The sequence below is a fragment of the Vidua macroura genome, chromosome 11 (genome assembly GCF_024509145.1).
Source record: "Vidua macroura isolate BioBank_ID:100142 chromosome 11, ASM2450914v1, whole genome shotgun sequence".
NCBI classification, from domain to species: Eukaryota; Metazoa; Chordata; class Aves; order Passeriformes; family Viduidae; genus Vidua; species Vidua macroura.
Genome location: NC_071581.1, coordinates 4721414 through 4735886, shown reverse-complemented (window position 1 = coordinate 4735886; position 14473 = coordinate 4721414).

The window sequence follows — 14473 nt, the reverse complement described above, 5'->3', positions numbered from 1 at the left end:
TTCCTGCCAGCAGAGCTGCTCCAGCCCTCTGCTCCTCCTGGAGCCTCCTCTGGGCTCTGTGCAGCAGCCCCAGGTCCCTCCTGTGCTGGCCAGGCTGGGGCAGCTCTGCAGGTGGCTCTCAGCTGAGGGCAGAGGGGCACAATCCCCTCCCCTGCTGCCCATGCTCCTTTTGATACAGGGCACTTCACAGGGGAGTCCTGGGGATAGTTTTGGGCAGCATTATATTAAAAAAAAAAAACAACAACAAAAAAAAACCACTAAGCCACTAGAGAGTTTCCAAAAGAGGCCATGAAGAGTCTGGAGGGGCCACCCAAGGAGCTTCTGCAGGCACTGGGCTGGTTCAGCTGCAGCAGAGGAGCTGAGGGCAGAGCTCTACTATCAGCATATTCCAGTTAATTCATGCTTAAGGTGCAAAAAAAAAAAAAAAAAAAAAAAAAAAAAAAATATATATATATATATATATATATGAAAACTCAGATGGGGAATGCTTAGATTTGTGCTAGAAGAAATGTGGACTTCTGTACACAGTTAAAGCTGGAAGAGTGTCAGAGCTAAATTCTGTAAGGTAGACAATATCCTACATGTGCCATCCTTACTTCTGCTCCTCTGGAATGACCAGTGAGGCCACAGGACACTTCTTATTACCCATTTTCATTTTGGCAAGTGCTGTATGGTGTGCAGGCTTCACCTACTGCCCCAAAGGAGAGAATTATTTTGATTATCATCTTTTTGTCTCTTGGTTCTCACATCCTGGGTTTGATGACATCCTGTTTGGTACAAGTCATTAAACTCTTTTTTTGTTGATGGATGAGGTTTGTCATAATTTTAAGGGAAATATGTTTTGAAAACATTTTTCAAAAGTTTAAGAATTTACAGATAAGATGAAGGCTGTATTATGACCCACTTATGCAGAAAGATTAGCCAAAACGGTTTTTGGCTGTCTGATTTTCATATGACACATGGAGGACACAATGAGTCTCAAACTCCAGCTGCATCCAAGCAAACCTGCCTCCAGCAGAACTGCAAGGAAAACCTGAAGATGTGATGTTTAAAAAGGCAAACATCTTTACTATTGGTATGCAGAAATCAAGCTATGTCAAAAATTCAGACTAGACAAAATGTCCCCGCACATTTCTACTAGGGAAAAAATTCCTGCAATGATACCAAAAACAACATGGGAATGAAATCTGTTTGGAGAAGAGATGGGAGGGAAGGGAAGGCATTTGACTGAGATCACTGGAGGAGGATGATGAGCTGCTGGTGTTGCCATCAGAGCTTCTTTCCATGGTTGTCTGTAACACAAAATATCTGTAGAAAACCTAAAAATGATGGCAGGGTGCCAGATCATTGCCTGGACCTATTCACAGGCCATTTCTTTCTTACTGATGGAGTAGGAGGATTGAAAAGGGAAACACAAATGGCCTTGGAATCAATTTGCCACTTCTTCCTCCTGATTCTTGTACCTTTGCTAGAAAATATTCTGGAGTACCTCAGATTTCAGGATAAGGTCCAAATGTGTTTTGTTACTGTTAAAATATTGTATGAATCACAGACGGTTATTCCAGGCTTCAGGCTGCCTAATAGTAGCTTCTGTAAAATGGGAGAGAGAGCTTTGGTAAAAGCAGTGGTTTTATTCCTCTGATTAATGTTCTACTTAAGGAATTCCACTAGAGTCTCTGGACCTACCCAAACTTTCCAAGTTATATGCAGATAACTTCTGCTGCCTTTGTTACAAGGAACTGTGGAAGAGGAGGTTGTATCCTGTATTCCTGCTGAGCACTGGAACAGAGAAGCATGATGAAATGTATAAAATATTGACTTAATTCCCTGAAAATTTGTCCTCTCCATCATCTCTACAGGTCTTAGATAAAGAATAGCATTGCTGGAATAGGGCATTTGCATTTTGTGCCAGGCTTGCTTTATATCACTTTGGAAAATATCCCAATGAATCCTATGTAAACATTATTAGAAAACAATGCTTTATTAAGGCTCCAGGGTCTGTCTGGTTAAACAGCTCCTATATCTCTTAGCAGTGAGGATCAATCCCATTTTTTAATGTATTATACATTGCATTTTTGACATTGCAAAAGTAACTTCACAAATTAAGCCATTATTTTAAAATTTGCATGGGAATGTCTGTTTTCTGGGGACTTTCATAAAAGTATAATGAAACTGAAGCTATTAGGTTCAGTTTTTTCTTCTGGAAAGCATTCTGGCTTTTAGAACACACATTGTGTTTACATTTTAAGTTGCCCTAGCATATCAATTAGTAAACATGCTTATGAGATTGTCCATTTAAAACAACATTTTTACACTACATATAGCCTTGTAAATCACAGGATGCTGACAACATGAAATGCCAGCTGTGAAATGAGAAACTGATGAAAATGCAGTAATTCTGAATTTTAATATAATATAAATCATGTCAGCAATATTTGTGAATAGCAGCTGTCAAGATTTCATTTGAACTGCATGTATTATGGTATTTTTATACTCTCTTCTTTTCTGATAAATTAGACCTCCCTCTGCCCCCTCCCAACCTTGCTGTATGATAACCTTTGCAAGGATTGGAAATTGGTATAAAAGTTTTGACTGAATGGCATGAAATGGATTGTCACAATGTTCAAACAGAGAGAAAAATGGCTTCAAACTTACAGAAAGCAGGTTTAGATCAGATATTGGGAAGGAATTGTTCCCTGTGAGGGTGGGCAGGCCCTGGCACAGGGTGCCCAGAGCAGCTGGGGCTGCCCCTGGATCCCTGGCAGTGCCCAAGGCCAGGCTGGACACTGGGGCTGGGAGCAGCCTGGCACAGTGGGAGGTGTCCCTGCCATGGCTGGGGTGGCACTGGATGGGCTTTAAGGTCCCTCCCAGCCCAGGACATTCCATGATTCTCTGGATTAAGATTGTGTTCAAAAACATCACCTACATTATAGTGGTGCTATTTATTTTAAAAGCTCGGCGTTTAAAATTTTCCAGAGCATGTTTTATTTAAAGATGTGATAGGGGGTGGAGAATTCTATTGAGCAGATTGTGATCTTCAGAGTCTTATCCTGCAAAGAAATCCAATCAATCAGAATGCTTCTTTATTGTGGTGGTTTAGATATGGAAGTAGCTGCAGAATCAGATCCCCAGTGTCGGGAGGTCTGTATATCTGCACTGCCTGCCAGTGCTGTGTGCATGCTAAGAAAATGAAGATCAGGCTGGAATGCCTAAAAGGAACAAATATTTTCTGAGGTTTTTGTTACTTTGTATTCATCTAATGCAAAGGAATTTGTCCATGACTGCAAAACCCCCTCTGTTTTCTTGTCTGCTCTCTGAATGCTGGAGTTTGTTCCCATCATCTCCTAAGGCATCAAGAAAAATCAGGAAATGCTGCTGTATTTCAATGTGCTCTGAAATGCTGGTGTTTCAGTGAGTGACACAATCACAACTAAATGAGTTGCCTGTAGGATAAAGAATTCAGATGTCTGTCAGTGGAAGTGACCCGATTTGTATTGAGTTTTAGGAAGATAAAATTGATTTGCCAGCATAATTGAATATGATTTGCTTCAAAAATCAGTGTATAAAATCATTTAAGCCTATTCTTTGAACAGCAGAAACAAACAGCATTAAACTGTTGTAGCAGCAAGGTGTGATGTGCAGATTTTCCTGCAGGCAGCTCCTGCTCTGGAGCTGAGGCTGAATGTGAGACACAGGGAATTCCTAAAGCTGGGAAAGGCAGTCATGGGGAAGCTGAGTTCCTTCAGAGGAGGAGCAGCTAACAGCCCTTGCTTTGATTTCCCAGTCAGTGTCACTTGGCCTTTCCATAGTTTAGGTTGGGTAATTAATTTTCAAGGAAGGCTCGATTTGCTGTAAAGGTTGCGTGGGCTGCTGCTCACGGCACGGGGATGTCACCTGCTGGTCACAATGTGCCACCCTGCTGGCACCCCAGTCCTGTCTAATGCAGAAATAAATGTGTAAAAGCAACGTAATCACGAATTCTTTCATGAGGAAGCCACCATGTTTCAGCAGCATGATTCCATGCTCAGCTGGCAGTGATTGCAGTGAAACACAGAGGGCAATCACAGGAGTTACAGAACTGTTATTTGAAGGAAAAATCTTTTCCCTTTCCCAATATACAGACTGGGTAAAGCAAAAGGGAAGGGAACTTCAGCAAAAAAAAAATGTCAGTTGAAGGTAATGAGGCATAAATATGCTTTATAGTGTGAAGAAATTCATAGAGAAATTATAAAAAAGCTTTTTAAAACATAAATACTTATAGAAACTGCTCCTGGAGTTAAAAAAGGCAAAGTTTGCAAACACAAGAACATTGGTCCAAAAGAGAGGAGCAAAATCCCAGTGACTTTCCCTGCAGGGGGTGTGCTGTGCACTAATTGCAGCTCAAGAATTCTAGAGGAATATCCAGAATAGAACAACCAGGTTGTTTGCAAACATATAATCTGTAATTCCAGTAGCTCACTTTGGCATTGAGGAAACTTAAAACCTTCTATTCAATCAAAAAATTTGTGACCATCCTGAGAAAGCTTTGATAACTTTGATTTTCTGATTTGCAATTCCTTTTTGTGGAACACAGCACTGGGTACAGTGACTTCCTCAGCTCCAACACCATCAAATCACTGAAAAATGCAAACAAAATTAAGTACTTTGTTCCACTTCTGATTAAATAATATTTCCCCCTAACATAATGGTGGCTGCTGCAATATTCTGCTAGCAGTCTGGAAGTTGGGAGTCCTTTATCTAGGTGAAAATACGGAGCATGTCTTTCCACTCAGAAAATAGCAAATTAATAGTTTGTTAGGAACTTTTAAGACTGAGGAAACAGGCTGGGGCAGAAAAATCCTGTAAATGACTAAGATCATGAGAGAAAATATTTGCTGACTAAGACAAGAAGCAATCAGAGATGTATTTTTAACATTTTAAAGTTTGTTAGTTCTAGAAGGCAGTCACCAAACCTTTGATACACATTAGATAAATAAAAGTGTCTATATATATATATACACACATATATATATATCTGTAAATGAACTTCAGAGCTGGTATTATTTATTGCCTTTTAGGAGCTTAAAAATAAATTAAACTCAAATCAAAAGGCTCTTTCTTTTAATGTCCTGATTGCAGCTCTGGCCAGTAACACATCTATGCCATGGGGCAGATGAAAAATGATCTTTGCTTTTATACAGGCCTGTAATTTCTAAAAGTCTAGGTTTAAAATCTTCTAGAAATGGTTGCACCTTCAGAACCATCGTGCTTCTTACCAGGTGATGAATAATTCTGATTTTAATTTTGTTGTGCTGTACATTTTCTCTCCTTGAGAATTCAGTGATTATTCCTGAAATCCTTTCTGCTTTAGTAGATTTTTTTAAAAGCCCAGGTTGTGATAAATATTTGTAACGGATCCTTTAGGGGATTTCTGCTCCCATCTGAAGAGATTTAGTCTCACTGATCTATTTAATTTCTGTACAGATGCTGTCTCATAGCTCTTATCAACGGTGCCTCTTTAAATCTTCTTTGGTTCTGCTTTATATTTTAAGTAGAAATGATCAAAATTGTTGGATTGTGACTAATTAATGTAGTGACATAGTCATGTTTTTTCTCTTCAATAATTTTTAATGCTCTACTTCCCGTTTTGAACAGTTCTGTTCTCATTTGAATGTACCCAAAGAACAATCCAAAGTGAAATGAAATTCTGTCTCCCAAGTGAAAATAATAGCAACAAAATATATCCTGATACTGATTCTTTTCCATTGGCATTTCTTTGCATTTAGCATTATTTAATTTCATTTGTTATTTATTACCCTTAGTATTGTGAAGTCCTTCAACAGCTTTTCACATAACTGTTTTCTTTCATTATCCAGAATAATTCTGTATAATCAACAACATTTAACCTCAGCATTCTTTTGTTCTTCTGGATCCCCTGTGTTGAATAGCCTATGTCTTAACATAAATCCTTCTCTAATTCCCTTGGTACCTTTCTTGTTATGGCAACAAGTCTTTCTTCTTATCCATTATATCCAATCTTTTAAACTGTCAATACTCCTTAAGAAAAGCTTCTCCTTTATATATTGCCGTGTCTGTTCTCTGCTGAGCCTTTGGAAATGGATCTTGTGAAGGAAAGATTTTAAATAATCCTCTGGATCTGCCTGGCCCTGCAGTATCTTAACAAACGGATCCATAAGGCTGGGTTCTCTCTATACAAATTTATTGGATTTCTCTATTTGCTTATAATTTTTGTTCTTTATTTAGATTTCTACAGATTTACTTAGTGTAGGGGTCAGATTTTCTCATTTGTGCTCATGAAATCATCCCTAGGTCCTATTTTAAACACAGATGTTCCACTTACCACCCTCTGGTCAGTTGTTGAAGGAGATTATCCAAAAGATAATGTATCATCCTCAGAGTCCAGCAAGTTCATATTTAATTACATTAGAACATTTGGGTGAATAATTTCTTCAGTTGTCAACTTGTGATGACTGGTTTTTACTTACTGAAACCTTTTTTTATTTTTTTATTTACCATTTAAAACTGAGGCAGCTCCAGAACTTGTAATTTTTAAAGAATTATTTAATTGTTGCATATAGGTAAAACCTTACAAAAGGAAGGCCTTGTAAAATCATGTCTTGGGCCTGCTACTTTGGCTACAAAGGAAAGGACTGTGGGAAAGTGAGTCAGCTGAATTAGAAGTAGAAAAACAAGTTATGTTACCATTACGTGTTCACATCGTGGTGTGTGGTTGGTTAAATTGTGTTTGTGTCTTAGGTTACAAGATGTGGCTGGGCTGTGCATTCTATCACCATCTGTCAGAGCTGGGGCAGTTCTCTTCTGTTCACTGGGCAGTTTTCTTTATCTCTCCCACAGCCAATCCTCCCTCCAGGAGATCTCTTCTGCTCAAGGCCAGTGAGTGTCCCTGCATGGCTGAGAAAATTCCATCATCCCACGGGGAGATGCTGCGCCCAGGGGAGGAGCCAAGCATTCCTACCTGGATACAATCTGACCTTTTGGGACACCACAGCAGCCTTTGCTCACTGCATTCCCAGAGGAGCAGCTTTCTGCCCCACTGCATTCCCAGAGGAGCAGCTTTCTGCCCCACTGCATTCCCAGAGGAGCAGCTTTCTGCCCCACTGCATTCCCAGAGGAGCAGCTTTCTGCCCCACTGCATTCCCAGAGGAGCAGCTTTCTGCCCCACTGCATTCCCAGAGGAAGCCCAGGCCCATCTCCAGCACCCCTGGAGCTTCAGAGGAAAACTCCAGCCTTGTCCAGGATCCTGCTGCAGCAGAAGCACAGCTGGCACTGCAGGAGGGCTGAGCCCCCATGGAATGGCACTGCTGCCACCACCCTGACACACAGGCTGCCAGGGCATGTTCTGACTTTGGCAGTGTTGTTTTTTATTACTGCATTTTTTTTCCTAATAAAGAACTGTTATTCCTAGTTCCAATCTTTGCAGGGAGCCTTTAATTTCAAAATTATAACAATTTGAAGGGAGGGGTTTTACATTTTCCATTTCAAGGGAGGCTCCTGCCTTCCTTAGCAGACACCTGTCATTTCAAACCAAGACAGTTATGATTTAAAACTCTGTAACTGCTAAAGGCCTAACTGCTTAGAAAGGCCTGGTTTTGCAATGAAGCAGCTCTGGTTTTGCACTGCCTGTGGACCCTGCATCCCTTTTGCTTCCTACATTCAATGAATCTCCCAAACCTTCACAGGAAGCACAGGTGGCAAGAGTCTGTTTAGATTTTTTGTTGTGCCCTGAATTTACTTGAATTTTCTTTGCATTCCTTGATGATCTATCAGCCCTATCAACTCTGGCATGGCTGTAAGGTCCCTTCCAAGCCAAAACACTCTAGGATTCTGATTCTCTGCTTGGTTACAGGATCTCTTCCAGCTTATGGCTGCTGAGACATAGTCACTTCTTTTTATTCTGCTTGCAGATGTTCTATAGGGACTGGAAAGCATTCATATGATAATTAAGTAAGTTGAGATTGTTGGAATATGAATAAACAAGTTTGTAAATACCAATTATATGCATTTATTGAGCGTGAGCTGAACAAATGTTTCTAAATGCTGTATTTGAGAAAGGAAGTTCAGTTACAAACCAAGTGTCCTCTGCCTTGGGACTTCATAAGTAAAAGAGAAAGAAATAATTCATACATTTCATCCACGCAATCTCCTTTTCTCATAGATTTCTGTATCCCAGAAGTCCTATTTGGAGTGCCACTATTGCAGAGATACAGCTCCTTTTGGCTGGTATAAGCTTTCATGCATCAGAGCAGCAACAAAACTAAAATTTGATTTTTCCAGATACATTTTTTATGATATGTCAAGCACTGCTGAAAACTTTGGGGATGCTTCATGTGACAAGGTGAACTGTAACATCAAAATATTCTGAGCTTTCAAGTTGAACCTCGCAGTCCTTTGTTCACTGCTCAGTTCAGAGCTGCACATCTGTGCACGTTGTCACTCCAAGGTTCACAACATGCAGCTGGTAGGACTTGGGGAAATGGAAGTGCCCAGGCTGCCAAACTGATCCTTCCTCCACAGGGAAGGGTCTCCATCACTCATTCATCACTTCATCTCTCCCAGTTTTTCATGTGCTTCCAAATCCATTTGTATTCATCCAAGAGGAGGAGTCAGGAAATGTGAGGCACTGTCAGATTCGTGTGCAGTCCCGCTCGGTCCTTTTAATGTCCTGCTGTGTTTCATTGAAGTTCTTCATCATGTAACAAGCAGCTGTTCTCTTCTGCAGGTGGTGTTTTCAGATTCTTAGACTGGATCCATGGGTCTGACGAGTATGGGAATTTCTTGAAGAAATGCTGTTAAAGAAAACTTCCAAAACCAAAATACTTGCATCACAAATTTTCTGTGTTTAGAACAGGCATCAAGTTTATTTCTGATGAAAAACTTAATATGAAAGATGTCCTGACATCTAGAAAGAATTAAGGAAATCATACCAGGTACTTTCTTATTCAGGCAGTTCCCATGTAAGGTATTTTAATTTTGAACTCTTATCTCGTAAATGCCAATTCCTCAAATGAAGCCAAAGGATTCACAGACCCTTTTCCTTACAGGGATTCCCATACTGGTATCCTCAGTATGGGAATAAATACTCAGCATCTTCTGAATATTTCAGCATCTTCTGAGTATTTCAGGAATCATTGTGCTTCACTGCCTTTTGCTGGAAACTGAGTTGGAGGAGTATAATTAGTACTGAATAAGTAGTAGTTAAGACATACACAGTGAAGCTGAACACTTGATCCAGCAGCCAATCTCGTGTTCTAGACCAGATCTTTTTATTTATGAAAAAGAAACTTAACCTTAAAAAACAAAACCAAACAAACATAAGCAAAAAACCCCAACCCAAAACCTGTGCAATTGACACTGCATTTTTATCATCATCTGCTGACAAAAGGATGGCAAAAAGTACACAAATTTCAGATTATGTTAAATTTGCTTGGTTTAGGACTTTAACTGTCAGGTCACAAAGTTTAAGAGAAGTTTAAAAATCATCTTTTTGGATGATTCAGAAGCGTGTTGGGTTAATCATCTTTACCTTATAATTTTTCAAGAAATATGCAGACATAGATGATGATTATTAACAAAGAGGTATTTGATTATTATCAAAACATCATTAATAATGAAGAGAATACTGAGTTTCTGTGAAAAACAAATAAATCCATATAACTTCTTTTACTTCAATCTGATTGTATACAGACTGCTAATAGCATCTAATATAAGAAAAAGCTGGGTTTTTTTCCTGTGGTTATGAATGCTTTAAATGCTGCCACTTTTAGGATACTTTTTGCTTCAAAAGTGGCAGAAAAGCTATTTCAAGAATTTGGAAGTGAGCACATAGATCTATAGTGAGGAAAAAAAAACAACATCTTATAAGACATTGCAAAAGTTTAATTTCTGAGCCAGTGTATATAAAATCCCAAATTGTTTGAATTTTACTCTTTTTTTCTTTCTCCCTCTTTCCCCCTTTCAAGAGAGTTTGGCCACATGTGCTTAGATCATAAAATAAGTCCTTTAAAAATCTAAACTTACTGCAGCCTGTCATTCAGCATGTCTGGCATCTTCAGATCTCTTGCAGAAAGAAGGTGACATTAATCTGTCAGTCCTCCTTCACAAGTTTGTGACTTTTTCCAGGGCCTGAGGCAAACACATGTGCCCAGTCACTAAAGGATTTGCTGATGCTCCTGCAGTGCAGCGAGTCTCTACCCCAGCAGCTGTTGTTTAGTGATAGACCACTGAAGCAAAAAATTATGCTGGTATAAAAAATAGATCTTGAACCACAGCTCTCATTCTTATGCCTTTGTTGTGCATTAGTGGCAAACCTCTGGGATTTATTTAGCTGTAATCATCCGTTACTGAGGGGCAGAGTGTCTTTCAGACACTGGTGATGGAGTCACCTTTGAAACAAGTGCAAATGAGTCCAAATCATTCAGCAATCCATCCTCCTTGGGTTACATTTTAGAACTGGCACATCCTTCAAGAGCCTGTTCAGCATGTATAACACTAACAGCAGTATAAAGAAAGACATTTTACTTTTTTAGCCTGTATTTCTGAGACAGTTTAATTAGTTTACCGTCTGGATTTGTACTCCTTTATTGAACAATGGCAGCTATACAAAGCAAGCACCAGCAGGCAAATGCTGCTCCTCTTTACACTGAGGGTGAAAAAGACCTGTGGGGTGTCTGGTCAAAGCTCAGTGGGGCCAAGAATAGTGGTCAGTGATTTGGGATTAACATCAGAAGTATCCCAGAGGACACTCAGAGCTGCTTGGGGTGTGGTTGTTACTTCAACTGCCTTTTCATGCTCATTCATTCCAAAATCAAGAGGGAAAATGTAAGTTTTAACATAGAATTTAGTTTGCAGTTCAGAGATGAAGATGAGAAAGCTCCTAAAACAGCTGTGAGACCACTTGAGGCACTACCTGTCCCAAATATCTGATCAGAGTGGGGAATTGAATGCATAGGTTTTGAAGTTTTCATACTGAATAAAAACATTTCAACTTGTGTATAAAAAAATTAAACCATCCCCAAAAAGTTGTTGGTTTTGGTTTTAAGTTTTTGTTCTCAGAAAACTATTTGATGCTCTCTGAATAATCCAGATAATGTCAATGGTTTGGGAATGATAGCTAATATATGGATCCTTGCATTTACCAATTTCATACTATAGTTAGTGATTAAAAAAAACAAAAACAAAACAAAAAAAAACACCCCAAAACCAGGATAAACTGCAGATTAAAAACAGATCTGATTTTAAGGAGACAAAGAGAACTTCTGAAATTTTCAATTTTAATCCCTCTTTATCCTATTTTTTCCCTTTTGGTCATCGATTCTCAGCTTTCTCTCTTAAGTCCAAAGTGTTGTCACTGTGCACTAGCCTGAAAACACCCTGGACTGAGCAGAATCACAGCTTTTCCTCTCTGATTTTATTGGGAGGGCTTGATCCTGCCTCACTCTGTGAGCAGTTTTCTAAATCACGTTTATGAGTGAACAAGTTTTTCTGTTAAATTAAAAGAGTGAAGAAGAAAAGATAAGAATGCTTTCATTTAGCAGTCGAATAATTAAAACAGACGCAGAAAACCTTTTACTTCTTTGTTTCTACCTGAAGTAAATCATGGCCAGTTCCCACAAAGCAGGTTCCAATGACTATTCCAAGGCAGGAATTCTCAATTCCTTCACCTTGGGTGCAAAGGAGCTGACTGCTTCAGTCACACAGGACTTTCTAGTTCCATTTTTACTGCTTTGATAATTTTCCCCTGTAATAGTTTCAAAAGAAATACAGTCAGTAGAAAGTGGGAAAGCATCTTCTATATTCTCACTTAGCTAATATTTAACTTAACCAAACTGAGCTTAACAATTATGCCTCTGTCACTCTCCCTCAAATATATATATATCTATCTATCAGTGTTATATATATATAGTACCTTCCTCAAGCTTAAATAGATCAGCACTTTGCATAATTATCATAATAGACAACTCACATTTAGTCTGTCATTTAACACAAAATAACCTGGCAAAATCTGTGAACACTGAGTTCTATTTACTGTCAATAATTCCCACAGAACTGCTGCATTTGAAAAACCGTTTGGTTACGTCAAATACCAAGCCAACTCCTCCTGTCATTTTAAGGATCAGTGAAAGGCAGGGGTGTGTCCTACACCATTGTCTTGGTTTCAAAAGACAGGTGTCTGCTAAGGAAGGCAGGAGCCTCCCTTGAAATGGAAAATGCAAACCCCCTCCTTCTAAATTATTCTGATTTAGAAATTAAGGGGCTCTCAGGCAAAGATATCGGAGTAGGAATAACAGTTCTTTATTAGGAAAAAAAATTCAAAGAAAATATAAAAATAAAAATGCAGTAATACAAAACACCACTGCCAGAGTCAGAACATGCCCTGGCAGCCTGTGTGTCAGGGTGGTGGCAGCAGTGCCATTCCATGGGGGCTCAGCCCTCCTGCAGTGCCAGCTGTGCTTCTGCTGCAGCAGGATCCTGGACAAGGCTAGAGTTTTCCTCTGAAGCTCCAGGAGTGCTGGAGATGGGCCTGGGCTTCCTCTGGGAATGCAGGGGAGAAGAAAGCTGCTCCTCTGGGAATGCAGTGGGGCAGAAAGCTGCTCCTCTGGGAATGCAGTGGGCAAAGGCTGCTGTGGTGTCCCAAAAGGTCAGATTGTATCCAGGTAGGAATGCTTGGCTGCTCCCCTGGGCGGAGCATCTCCCCGTGGGATGATGGAATTTTCTCAGCCATGCAGGGACACTCACTGGCCTTGAGCAGAAGAGATCTCCTGGAGGGAGGATTGGCTGTGGGAGAGATAAAGAAAACTGCCCAATGAACAGAAGAGAACTGCCCCAGCTCTGACAGATAGTGATAAAATACACACCCTCAGACACATCTTGTGTTTCCAACCTAAGACAACCATGGAAATGCTTATCCAGTGTCATTCCAGGCACTGATGGAGACACTTTATTTATGTGAATGAGCTGGGATTTCCTGGAATAGAGGCACTTTTCCTCAGAGTGGCTGGGACAGGCTGTGTTTTGGATTTTTCCTCAGCACAGGGTTGATAACTCAGGGAATGTTTTTGTTATTGCTGAGCAGGGCTCACACAGAGCCCCGGCATTTCCTGCCTCTCAGCCCACCCCACCAGCAAAGAGGCTGAGGGATCACAAGAAGCTGGGAGGGGACACAGCCTGGATAGCAGAGCCCAACTGACCCAAGGGATGTTCCACACCATGAAATGTCAGCTCAGGGTTTAAAACTGGGGAAAGAAGAAGGAAGGGGGAACATTTGGAATGATGATGTTTGTCTTTCAAAGTCACAGCTCTGAGTGATAGAGTCCTGTTCTCCTGGAGATGGTGAACACCTGCCTGCCCACGGGAAGTGTGGAATGAATTCCTTCTTTTGCTTTGTTTAACTGTGAGAATTTTGCTTTACCAATTAAACTTTCTTTATCTCAACTCACAAGTTTTAGAATCATGGAACCATAGAGTGCTTTGGGTTGAAAGGGATATTAAAGCTCATGCAGTGCCACCCCTGCCATGGCAGGGACCCCTTCCACTGTCCCAGACTGCTCCAAGCCCTATCCAGCCTGGTCTTGGACACTGCCAGGGATGGAGATTTCCCCACTTTTACATTTCAGTTCTCTCCTCCATGCTGGTGGCAGAGGAGTGAGTGAGTGGCTCCGTGGGGCTTAGTTCCCATCTGGGGTTAAACCATGACACTAAGTCATGAGCTTTTAACCCATTTTTCTCTTTCTATACATCTCTTAAATTCAGTCCTCGACAGTTTATATCAGTTGGTTATTGTGCAAACTACAAACTTACCAAGGCAATAGTTTAAAATTCTTTGGTTTTTTCCTTTTAGATGTAGAGGAATGGATTTTTAATGAGTTGCTAGTGGTTTTAACTTAAGGGTTTAGCACTGCATTTATGAAGCTGCCTCCTTTTTAAACATGACTGATAATGAACCAGGCAAGGTAGGAAACAACAAATAATTTGAACATGTAGTGGAATCAAGCTTTGCTGTTTGACTGTATGATTCCTCCCAGAAAGAAACACACTTCTCATCTCTTAAAAATATCATTACAGAGAGAGAAAATTTAACTCTACCAAGAACATGAAAAGAGACTGAGAATAACATTAATGCTTTATATGAAACTTACTATTATTCATCATGTAGTACTGAGAAGATTTCTAATAATGAAATTACAGACAAATACATACCAGCAGCAGTAATTGTTACTGTATGAATAAAGGTAATCTTCTAAGTCCTGTTTTTTTTTTTGTGCCTGGGCTAAACTAAATAATTACTTACAGAATTGTAACTTCTCCTGCAGTATAGCAGCATAATCTTTCAGCTGACTCTGAGTTTGCCAGAGTCAAGTGAGAAATATTGTTTTACTAGGAAGCACTGAGCCTTGAAAAAGGTGTGACCTGGCTCCTTCCTCCAATTTCTCTCTTGTACCATGGGGCAAAATGT